This window comes from Zea mays, chromosome 3 (assembly GCF_902167145.1).
Source record: "Zea mays cultivar B73 chromosome 3, Zm-B73-REFERENCE-NAM-5.0, whole genome shotgun sequence".
In the NCBI taxonomy this organism is placed as follows: Eukaryota; Viridiplantae; Streptophyta; class Magnoliopsida; order Poales; family Poaceae; genus Zea; species Zea mays.
The window spans coordinates 218,993,865-219,006,705 of record NC_050098.1 but is presented as its reverse complement, the minus strand read 5'-3'; the positions used below and the strand labels follow the sequence as shown (position 1 = coordinate 219,006,705).

Here is a 12,841-nt window from a genome sequence, read left to right as displayed (position 1 = left end):
TTCTAGTCCCTTCATGTAGAGCACATATATCCATCCACAAATCATGTGCATTTCTATGATTTCTAACTCTATTGAAGACATCTTTGCAAAGGCCTCTAAAAAGAGTGTTTTTGGCCTTAGCGTTCCATTTCTCATAGTTAAACTCTTCTCCTACAAGATTTGTGGGATCTTTAGGTTCGGGGAACCCTTGTGTGGCAGCTTTGTGGACAGCAATGTCTATAGCCTCTAAATAAGCTTTCATACGAATTTTCCAATATAGAAAATCGTCACCATAAAAAAACGGGAGGAGGACCGTCCCCACAGGACATCGCTACTCTAGCGGTTAAGCTAATCTAAGAGCAACAAGGCTCTGATACCAATTGAAAGGATCATGATGCCCAAGAGGGGGGTGAATTGGGCTTTTCTAAAAATCAACAATAATTAAACCCTAAGCAAGAGCCCAACTTCACCCCAACAACTAGCAATAAGAGAATACTACTAGAAACACAACAATGCTAAGACAATACTTCAACTACTTGCTAAACAAATGCACAAGGTAAAGTACTTGAATTAAGTGTGGAATGTAAAGCAAAGTTTAGAAGACTCCTCCAATTTTTCTCGAGGTATTGAAGAGTCGGCACTCTCCCCTAGTCCTCGTTGGAGCACCTGCGCAAGGGTATCGCTCCCCCTTGGTCCTCGCAAGAACCAAGTGCTCGCTATGAGATGATCCTTTGCCACTCCGACGCAGTGGATCTCTCACGACCGCTTACAATCATGAGCCGGGTCACCAAGTCCTCCAAGGTGATCACCGAGCTCCCAACGCCACTAAGCCGTCTAGGTGATGCCGATCACCAAGAGTAACAAGCCGTAGACTTTCACTTGACCAAGAGAAGCCTAATGCATGCGGTGTGTGCTCTAGGTGGTTCTCGCTAGCACTAATGAGGTCTAAATGTGGGATTAAGATTTTCTAATCACCTCACTAAGCTTTGTGGTGCTTGCAATGCTCTAACAATGTGTAGGAGTAAATGTGGGCAGCAAGACAATCAATATGGTGGGTGGAGGGGGTATAAATAGCCCTCACCCACCAACTAGTTGTTACCAAAACCTGGCTGTGCATGGGCGCACCGGACAGTCCGGTGCGCCACCGGTGTGCCAACGGTGCGCCAATAGTCACCTCCAATGGCTAGTTCTGACAGCTAGCCGTTGGGCAGATGGCACACCGGACAGTGAACAGTCACAGTCCGGTGCACACCGAACAGTCCGGTGTGCCGGCTATAATTCAATTTTCCAACTCTGCGCTCTCGGGTTTCTAAGGGGAAAAAGGGTCTTCCCCGGGACAGGCTGGCTCCACTGACAGAGGGCGCACCGGACAGTCCGGTGCACACCGGACAGTCCGGTGCCCCTAGGCCAGAAACACTAAGTTCCGTTTTCTTCTGATTTTTAAATTGGTTTTCGTTCTAACTCGTGAGTATGTTCTAGAGTGACGCCTAGCACTATATGTGAGTGTGAATATGCACCAACACTACACTAGAACTCTCTTGGTCAAACTACTAATCGACAACCCCTCTTTACAGTACGGCTAAAACAAAATAAAAGACCTAACTCTATACCGAGTGTTCGCAACTCCTTAACACTCGGAATACGAAGACCTTCATTTTTTGTTTCGTCATTTCAGCAGTCGCTTCACGTTCTTATCTTAGGGATTATTTTCACCGTTGTAGTACATTTTCCTGTAATGCGACCTAACTTACCATTTGTCTCTGCAAAACACACGTTAGTCACATATAATATTACGTTGTCATTAATCACTAAAACCAACCAGGGGCCTAGATGCTTTAAGAGGCGGTAAAGTTCTCGGTGGGGTAAGTAGGGTGTATAGTGGGTCGGCTTTTGTAAGACGTGTCATTAGTTGAGAGGAGGGAGTGACAACAAGGGCAACACGACTGAGGAGGTGATGAACGACTATCGTGACCTTCTCTAGGTTGATGGCCGCCATTCAAAGGGAATGTGCGGGGATAAAGGAGTTAGAGATGTTGTGTGGGTCGTCCATTGTTGGATGATGGACTTGGGGATGGCGGTCCGGCCTTGTAGGGGTGGAAACAAAGTCGGTGTGTCCGCTGCTGAACAATAGAGAGATAGGGAGGTTAGGGACGACAAACAGGGTCCTAGTGTTAGCGCGATCGTTTGAGGAGAGCAGCGCCGACAGGCGAGCCCCGTTTGTCTGTGAGTGAGTGAGGGGGATGCGGGGGGCGACTATTGGTCCGAAGGCCTTACGGGTCGCCTATGCACCAATTTACCTTTTCCCACTTTTTGTAACACCCCGTCCAATCCCTGGACCGACGGTAGTTTACTCCTGGCAGCCCTCTAGGATCATATATTATCCCCACAGACCAACACAAGTCTTTTATGCGCACTTTGTCCTCACTCATGCGCACCCGATAAAACTTCCCCGGTCGATCACCCATCCCAAATTGCTCTAAGCCAAGCACGCTTAACTTGGATGTTCTTTCGAGATAGGCTTCCGAAAAAAGATGCACCTTGTTGATATAATTACTCTATTAATTCTATTAAGCCTTGGGCCAGGACATCCCATCCCAGGGGTCAGGATATCACAATCCACCCCCCTTAGGTGACCGACGTCCTCGTCTGTTAACCCCAATCCATGAACCTCCCCTCTTAGTCACGTTTGTGTGTCTAGTGTCGTCATATGCCATGCATGTGACCACTCTGGGCCCACATGTGCCATGTGTTATATACCCAAACCGCCTAACCCACACACGCCCGTGAAACTTCGAGGGTCGGCTCTGATACCACTTGTAACACCCCGTTCAATCCCTGGACCGGCGGAACTTACTCCTGGTAGCTCTCTAGGATCATATATCGTCCCCACAGACCAACACGAGTCTTTTGTGCGCACTTTATCCTCACTCATGCGCACCCGAGAAAAATTCCCGGTCGGTCACTCATCCTAAATTGCTCCAAACCTAGCACGCTTAACTTGAAGGTTCTTTCGAGCTAGGCTTCCGAAAAAGAAGATACACCTTGTTGATATGATTATTCTATTAATTCTATTAAGCCTTGGGACAGGACATCTCATCCCAGGGGCCAGGATATCACACTTTTAGAATTGGATTTAAGTTTAATTTTCAAATTCAAATGAAATGGAGTCTAAACCACTTCAAAAAAATTCTAGAGAATCAGAATAAACCTTAGAAACATTTTAGCAAAGTTTGGACACACATTTCAAGGTGACGATTTTTATACAAAAAAAAAGATTGCTCCCTTTCTCTATTTGGGAAAATACGGGATCACATGTTTTAAAAAGAAAATTTTCATTTTATCTCCAAAACTCTTGGCATGTGTTTTGTAAAATCATAGTGGCTTTGTACATTACAAAAGTAGGGTGTTGCATGTATTCTACAAAAATATAGTGCCAACGTGAAATTTACAACTTCAGGTTGCTATTTCGCGAGAGAGAGAGAGAAAACACCTTTTTTTTCTTTTCTTTTCATCATCCCAAACTTGATTTCGGCTCAATTGACAATCTATTTCGTTTTCAGTTTTGTAGCCTCTCTCTTCAACAGGCCAAGAGGCCAAGCCAACACAGCTTCTAGATGGGCTGGTTTTTCTCTACCTTGCCTATGGGCCTTCAAGGACCAATTTTCCTCCAGCCTGGTTACCTGAACCAAAGCGTCCAAATCCGATATCGTATATAGAGATCGGGGGATCAGGCATCATCGTGCTTAGATAGCACCGATTAAACTTTGGTGAGGTTTTGCTGGTGATCGCAACCATACTGAGCATGTGATCATGTGGGGGAATGGACGGCTGCGAGCCGATTCAGCTATTGCTAGGAAGAGCAAGAGATGACGCATCCATTGACGGCAGTTGAGCATACGTACGGTGGCTCCTACACGAGGCGTAGTACGAAGCACGGTGGTCAGGCGGTCGACAGCTTCTCGCCGACCGTCTGAAGACTGAAGTACGTAAGACGTGACTCACCCGAGCAAGCAGTAGCCGTTAAAAACCAGCGCATGGCGTGTCGGCTGCCCAATGTTTTCAAATTCTAGACATGCCCAGGGGCGGATCCGCGGCCGGGGCTGCCTGGGCTGCAGCCCCGGTCGCGGCCCAGTAAATACAGGTACAGTGAATGAAGGAAAAGGCCTAGACGCTCAGCCCAGTCGCTCTCGCTCGCCCTACTCGCCCAGCCGCTGCCTGCCCGCCGGCCGCCGCTCGCCCAGCCGAAAGCTGCTGCCTCCCCACCGGTCGCCGCTCGCTCAGCCGGAAGCCGCTGTCTATCCGGTGCCCGCCGTCGCTCGCCCAGGCCCAGTCGCAGAGCCGTTGCGTGCCCGCCGTCGCTCGCCCAGCTGCTGCCGCCACCGCTCGCCCAGTCTAGGTCCAGCCGCTGCCCCGCCCAGCCGCTCGCGGCTCGTCCAAGTGTCCGCCACCGCTCACTCAGTCTACCTTCAGTTCTTGTTCTTGATACACGGGTGCTCAGTTCCTTCAGTTCTTGTTCTTGATATACGGGTGCTCAGTTCATGATACATGGGTGCTAACTGCCTGCTAGACGTGTTATCATTGCTTATGTGGTTTCTACGTGCAGGGGTACAAATTTTGCAAGCTGCTTTAATTTATCTGCAATCAGCAAGGGCATTTGAGTAAGAACTGCCCTGAGAACAAACATGGCATCTATCCAAAGGTATCATGATACTCATGCATTCTCAATTCTTATGATACTGTGAATGGGCATGGCTTCGATTATGCAGCAATAATTTATGGGAAACAAATATGACATGCGCTCATGTCTAACATGAAGTGTTTTTGGTTAATTATTATTCTTTTTAGTTGCCTAAAATGGAGAAAAAAGAAGCTTGTATTGCCTCTACCACTCGTCACTGGAAGTCAGCCCCCTCTTTAACTCATTTCTAGATCCGCCACTGGACATGCCAACATCCAAACATGCTATATATACCGTACAACATACATAGACGGCATTCCCTCTTTCAAAATGTCCTATATATGCTAGTATTTAGGGCCTGTTTAGTCCAGGGACTAAAGTGTAGCTAGTGGACTAAAGTTTAGTCTCTAACATATTTGGCTATAGAGAATAAAAATATTCAGAGCACGTTAAATTAATCATAAGGAGATCAAAATACACCTTAGCATTTTCCCACAATTAGTGCAACTGAAATAAACGAGAGCCAAAAAAGTGAAATTAATATGGTTTAGTTTCTTTTAGTTATCCTTTGAGGGACTAGATACTAAAACAGTTTAGTCTTAACGTTTGATAATTTAGAAACTAAATGAGACTAAAATAAAGAGACTAATTTTTAGTCGCTCAAACCAAACGAAGCCTTAGCTGGGAAAGATATGTGTGTTACCCTAAATAGGAACCATTGTCATCCGTCACCGGTACAGAGTATCGGTGTCAACGACGACGTTATGCAAGGAAGAAGAAGCGCTCGGCGGCGGCGACATCACGAGTAGCGCTTGGGGAAGGCCAGGAACGTATAGTGTGTTTGGTTTGAGGGATAGAGTGATCCATCTTCTTCTTACTCCTCATTTTTTTATTTGGTTTGTGGAATAGAATGAGTTGATCCATCACCACCTCATTCCTCATAAGCTAATAATTAGTATATAGATGAGGAGTGAGTTGATTTTACCAAAATTGATGGAATGAACTTATGATGCATCATCTTATAAAGTATAAAGTGACTCCACAAACCAAACACACTAGTAGAATAGACTGTAATTGGTGGATGACAACCAAACAACAAGTATCGAATTAATTAATACAACCTCAATTATTCACTCCGATCCAATCTGAAATTACCCAAACAAACCCGTAATCCGTTTGCTTTACGTTTTCGTTTATCGTTGAACCAAACACCATCACTGTCCACTTCCACCCCATGCATCGCGCGTCGATTAGGAGGGGGCATACCTACACCTGCAGTAGAGCGACTACTATACCCTGTGACGGTACACACTACACATGGCAACAGGCAAGGCAACGCACCGTCCTTTTTTTTTCTTGAAAGGTCTCAAGACCATATGCTATGCATCTCCCATTGCTGACATGCATATGCATAGAATGGGAGGAGAGAGTACTGGCACGTATTATATGCGGACACGTAGCTGATCGGCGGCAGTACGTACGTGCAGTGCCATATATATCCAAGTCACGCTAGCTGATTGTCAGACCAACGTGGAGTGTCTCCTCTCGTTGAAGCAGCGCACGTACCCAAACCATGTAGTATGCTGTATGTATGCATGCATACACCAATCCGGCAACCGCGTACGGACCATTACCGAAGGCCAGGCCGACAACAAGCCAGTAGCCACTAGCCAAGGGCATGTATAGTGAGTGCGACGATGATATGATATCGCCGGATGACCCGGATCGATACGCATCTCTTCTTTTTTACCTAGGTTTTTGTGCAGAGGAGATCGGTCATCGACGAGAGCCCACCACTGCACAATAATCTATCGCTGCAGACGTAGCTAAATATCTCGGCCCTTCGCCGGGCCACTACTCGCATGGCGTTGGATGCGGTGGTGGGCCGGCCGCGGGTTTCCCGGCGTTTGGTAAGCTAGTACGGCTCTCGCCGTCCGAATCAGCGCTGCGTGTTCGATGTCGGGACGGGACGGGACAGCGCACGCCGCGGAGTCCGTCCGTCCGTCCCCCGCTCGTGCAAGCGCCGCGCGTGGGCCTGCCTGCCCTCTGCAGTTCGCTCGCCGGTCGGTGGGGCGGAAAATGGCAAACCTTGAACCGTCGGTCTGACGGCACAGTTCAGGCTTTCAGCTGGGCGGGCCGTTGAAGTTGGGTTTTTTGGTTTTTTTTATAATTTTTTATTCGTGAGATTGGGTTTAAAACAAGTCAAAAACAGATATAAAACCAGGATACAGATATACGGAAACAGATATAAAAACATGATACAAACATAAATGCACCGCACCATATATGGTGTGTTCCTAGCCGCCGTCCAAGCAACAATACGACCATGCAGTCTCAGTGGTGCGGGCGTGGGCCTCGTCACGTGGGGTAGGCACGCAACACGCAAAGGTGAAAGGGTAGATTGGGCTGCAAGGTGGGCCAACCATCAAGTGTGGTACTGGGCTGTTTGATTATTGGGCTCAGCCTAGATTTTTTAAATACGGTGTTTTGGATAGGATTAAACGGGTTGGGATTTTGGGATCTCTATCATCTTACTCATCTTTATTCCCAGATTCAAACTCCACTCTGTACAAAACAGTGTTTTGAATAACCATATGGATAAACTTCTGGACACGGTATCACAAGAAAGCTCTTAGCAAACAAGCTGCCTAAATAATCGTTCAGGCGGTAGAACTAAATAATAATCATTCTTGTTCGCCCTCTCGTCCGTCCTAAGACGATAGTGCTCGATCACCTGGTATGCAATGCAACCCGACCGGGGCCAGGCCGAGCGGCCGGTGGCGGTGGCGGTGGGGGAAGAAAAAAAAAAGGGACGTCAGCCCGTGCAGCCGAGCGCAGAGGACGGGCGGTGATCTACTGTGAAAGGCAGATATGCTACTATCGAGAGCCATGATGGCCTGGGTTTGGGGGCGACAGGCCGGCCGCCCAACCTCTGCACTCCGCGGTGCACCGTCACCACTACTATTTTGAGTGCCTGCCTGCCTGGTGGTACGTTGCTGGAGTGCTGTGGGGACCAGGGGGAAGGTAACCTTTAGCATCGTCGTTGGTTTCTCCGACGCGCCAGAATCAGACTGGGCCAGCGCGGCAGCGGCACTGCGTTTCCCGGGCCTCTGACGACGCGTGCACCGACCGTCCTCGATACGCACCGCTGGTGCCTGGTGGTCCGCCTCCGGATCCGGACCGCCTTGCAACGGTGCTCGCCAGGCCGGTGGAATCCAGCCCGTTACTCTACTCTATCCTTGGTGGATGATCTTATTTCATGATAACTAGTTCACTTTTATTATGTTCCCTGTGAAAATTAGAGCTTGGGATAACCAGATCACGTGCAAAGAAACGTCGATGGCCTCGCTCGTACCCAAAGTCACCGAAACATCCTTGAACTGCCAAATACGAAAAGCATAATTCTGGCCTACAATTGCAAGTACGTGATTAATCGCTTGTACGTACTTATTAATAGATAACAAAAGATTGGAAGATTTTCATTTTAATGACAGGGCACATATAAAGATAACCTTCTACGTACATTTTAGTGGTAGCAATCAGGACCTTCACCGAGTATCGTAATGTCAGGGAAAAAATTAGCTAGGTCTCTGTAGAAAGATTTCTAGGTAAAATCTAGGGATTCAACCACTGGCAATCACTTGTGCGGGTTCTACGTGACGCATAAAATGCACGCATATTCAGTCTTGATGAGTTTAGCAAAGCATGCATATGGAGCCTAGCGTGTATGCATATGGTTTACATTAGATATGTACACATGTTACTTTAATGAAATACACTATTGCTTTATGTAAAACATGCATGCTGTGAATTTCATTACTTTTCTTAATAGTGACCAGAACTTCGAGGCAGAATTACAATACAGGTGGAAAAATACTAGCCGCATAAAAAAATACTACTACCCAGCGTATGGGTCCCGAATATAATGCATCGTTATTGTCACTCCTGCGCAAGCCCCAAATAAAGTACGCCACCGCCGTCGGCCGGTCTAGCCGCTCTGTCTACTAGCCCAAAGCATGCTGCATATGCCTATTATATAGACCTGACCAACAAGTTCATTATAGTTTAAGTTAACTTGTCCTTTTTTTGGAAGGAACTTGTCCTTTTTCCCGGTAAACTGAGCACACCATCGCATATTTAGGGTTGTTTGGTTTTAGTGACTAATTTTTAGTTCCTCTATTTTATTCCACTTTAGTTACTAAATTATTAAATACGGAAACTAAAATAGAGTACTAGTTTCCATATTTAGTAATTTATGGAATAAAGTGAAATAAAGGACTAAAAATTAGTCCTCAGTAACCAAACACTCCCTTAGAAAATATTCGAAAAAATCACATTATTGCATGTTCATCGTCTGTAGTGTTACAGCTAGCTAGTGAGCTAGAAAGACTAACTGCGCGCATGCATGTTCATCGTGCAGACCTACAGATTAATGCATGGGCCGTTCACTGTGCGAGCGAGCTGAAAAAGCGAGGTGCTATGGACCAATGCAATTGACGCACACACCGCGCACCGCACACTCTCTAGTCTCTAGAAACACACGTACGTGGAGCGTGGACGGCAGGTTTGGTATCGATTTGGCCTCGCAAGTTTGAATAACGCCACGCCACCACCTCGTGACGCCTGTACAACAAGGTTTGGTATACAAACTGTCCGGAGTTGAACGGCGACGGAGAAGTCCATGCATGCACCATGCACGCGCAACTGGCCGGTAGGCTGCAGGACAGTACTACTAGGGCGCCATGCATCCTGTGCTACTATTCGCTGGAGAGCTCATCTCGTTGTGCTAGCTGTCGTTGTCCAAATGCAAAACGTGCTTAGGCATGTAATTTTAATTTCACACCGAATTGGAACGAACATCCTTTTTTTCGTAACAGGAGTACATCAGTACTTCCTAACACTCTAACAGGTGCACTCAAGTGTATGGTTGTTCTTTTCTCTACAGTTTAAGTATTTGTGTGGCCGCCTAACTTATAACAAGTGTCATGCTTTTGTTCCGGATAAATAAGCTATATATGAACCAACGACAGGAGCTACGGCGTAGTAGGGAAACTGTGCGTGTAACAAACAGCTCCCGACGGGAAAACAATAAGGAGAAAAAGTAACAGATTTAAAATATGATTTACCTTTTTTATATACATGTAGTAAACTTTGCTCTCCACTATGAGGACTCCCTCATATGCTCTACTTAAATAACGTTTATAGGTTGTGAGTTATAAAAAACATGTTGTAGATTGTGAGCCGTAAAAAAAAGCTGAAAGACGATTGGTTGAATTGATTGTGGCTATGGAAGTAGCGGACAAGTGGGCTCGTGGCTATCAGTTGGGGCGATGAGAAAGAACGGAACAATATTTTCCACTTATCGATGGCAGGTGGGTAATATTTGTAAAGTTCTTTAACCCCTAGTGAAAATAGGTCCAGACGTGCTTCCATTTCTACACTACAAAGAAGCCGGCTTTGAAAAAAAAAACTCCTAACTAGAACATGGCCTTTGATTTGGCCTTTTGCTTTTTTTAGGGAGAGAGGCAGAAGCCACCACCAAAATTCAGATTAAACACACCCTTCAAAAACATATTACAAGTGCTCGGTCCCTGTGGCGACACCATAGAAATAACTTACAATGGAGCTCCTTGGTGCCTTCATAGTGTAGCATTAGGGTCATAGAATTGGCGGTACGGTGACAAGGTGCCACGGGCCACGAGCTAGCCTAACATGTTTAGCATGCTATTTTTATCATGCCAGCCTAGCATGTCGTGCTTGGACCGATGGCGAGACACGAAATCCTCTTCAGCTATATAGTTGATTAGTAAATACACTCTCTCCATTCTAACATAATATTCGCTTTAGCTTTTGATTTGTATGTCTATATTCAAATAAATGATGATGAAACTAGATACATATATAAAACACATACATCAAGTATTGTATAAACCTATTAATTATCTAAAACAAATTTAATTGGAAGATAAATGGAGTATATAATAGTCATCATATACAGCTGCATGGTCTCTCGAATTGAATCTCTACATAATAACAAAGAAAAGCCATAACAAATGCACTGGTACTCAGTACTGTACTAGAAGTATAGAAATGGAGCAGGTATGAGGAGACAGTCAGACAGTCCCGGCAGCAATTTTTGCCGTTACTGATCTGCCTAGCCACGCCAGCGTAAAAACGGCAACCAGGTGCCGACGCGCGCAGGGGGGGATGTCGTCCTCGTCCGAGCATCCGACGTGCGGGCGTACCAACCACCGGCGGTTGCGTGGCGAGGTTGGCTTGCCGCGGGTCGGGGGAGTCCGCGCCCGTGCCGGGCATTTCGTCAGACGTCGCTCGTAGCGTCAGCGTCGGTCGTGGTCGTGGCACGTTCGGCCGTTCGGGAGAGCGAGGGCGGCAGCGGCACGCACCGTCGCGTTGGCGATGAGTCGGCCGGCCGTTGGGTCGTTGACGGAGGGGAAAGCGATAGTGCGGCTGCGTCTTGGACCCCAGGTCGCCGGGTAGGCAGGCCCCGATCGACCGGATCCGCGCGGGCGTGTTCAGGCGGAGTAAACAAAATCACGAAATGTGGTGCTGCTAGCCTGCTACTACTGCATATATTACGATTATTATTTATTAAGAAGATCATTAATTGGAAACCACGTACTAGTACTCCTATCTATATGAGGACTGGATGATTTCTCCATCCCGTCGGTGGAGACCTGGTCGGGCCGCGTCAGAGGATGGGACTTGGGGATCGGCCTGCTGGCGCGGATCGGACGCGGATGGGTACCTGTGAGCCGGCCGACACGTCGGGATGCGCTGGACTGGAGGAGAGACCGCGAGCGGCGGGCGGATCCCGACAGGGACGATCTGGTCGCGCCAGAGAGAGCGGGCGGGCTGAGCGGTGGTTGGTGGTATACTAGTATTCGGTAGTACTAGTACGTGCACGGTGCACCTACTGCCCGTGTGGGCGTGGGTTTTGACGAACATGAACACGAGCGAGGTACCAAGTCACGTCCAGGTCGGTGACTTGACCGCCGGGATCTTCTGAAACTAGTACTCACGTCCAGATCTCGGCATGAATCCGGCCACGGGTACAGAGTACAGACGTCGAGTTGCTTCCTTCGTACGTATGCATGGCCTGTCGCCATGCCGTGCGGCCGGCCGGTTCGGGTCTTGGGTGGGGTGCAGTGTGTGTGTTCCGGCTCCGGCGACATGCGGGCGCGTCTGGTTGGACCGTCCGTCTGGCTTCTGGACCCCGACGAGCGCGACGGGCCGGGCGTGTTGCGTTTGCGTGGATTGATGACAATCCACGCCTCCACGGTCTGCCCATCGGCGCTCGCTCCTCCGTCGGTTTCACCTGTCGGTTTCGCAGCTCGTCCCGCGTCGCAACATTACATCGTGTGGAGTAGGAGTACTTACTAGAAGTGAAGCATCGTCGCGCCTCGTAAGATGCCCGTTTTAGTACAAGAGCTAGGAGGTTCCTTTTTTTATTATCTTGAGGCGTGCCATCTGCATGGCGTACGTGCCGCTAGCTAGCTCCACTGTCGGGACTCTGGATAGCCTAATCCAAATGCGACGGCGTGCCGACCATCCAAAAGCGCGCTGCCTAGTTGCTTCCTCACGCGCAGGGAAGCTAGCGAGATGAATATGTACTACTAGCACTAGTGTTTATTAATAAACGAGCAAACTATTGCTACATGCTAGTAGTACTACACACTATGAGCAAACTATTGCCTTTACTACTAGCAAAATGATAATAACGAGTAAGTAGCTAAGTGGTAGCTAAAAAACCACTAGTTGTTTAATAAACGAACAAACTATTGCCACAAAGTTAGGACATGTTTGGTTCCTTTAGTCTAGGGACTAAAGTTTAGTTATGAGACTAAAGTTGAGTACATACCCTGTTTGGTTTTAGGGACTACAGGGAATTTATTAACACATATTAAATGAATCATAAGAAGACCAAAATACTCCTTAACATCCTTCCACTATTAGCGCAGCTGAAATAAATGAGCGACAAAAAGTGGAATTTATATGATTTAGTCTATTTTAGTCGCTCCTTCAGGGACTAGAGTCTAAAATAATTTTATCACTGTTTTAGTCCCACCGTTTGACAAATTAGTGACTAAGGGCCTGTTTGTTTACCCCCATGGATTATATAATCTGGATTATTTTTAGAGGATTATATAATCTGACTTATATAAT

At 47.3% G+C, this 12,841-nt stretch overlaps 1 long non-coding RNA gene across 1 annotated transcript; it reads left to right on the top strand.

Moving 5' to 3' along the window:
- The first annotated feature begins 4,081 nt into the window (after positions 1-4,081).
- LOC111591143 (uncharacterized) lies at positions 4,082-9,599 on the top strand. The gene is made up of 2 exons (XR_002750324.2): positions 4,082-4,678; positions 9,078-9,599. It is a non-coding gene; the product is annotated as an uncharacterized lncRNA (long non-coding RNA).
- The last annotated feature ends 3,242 nt before the right edge of the window (positions 9,600-12,841 follow it).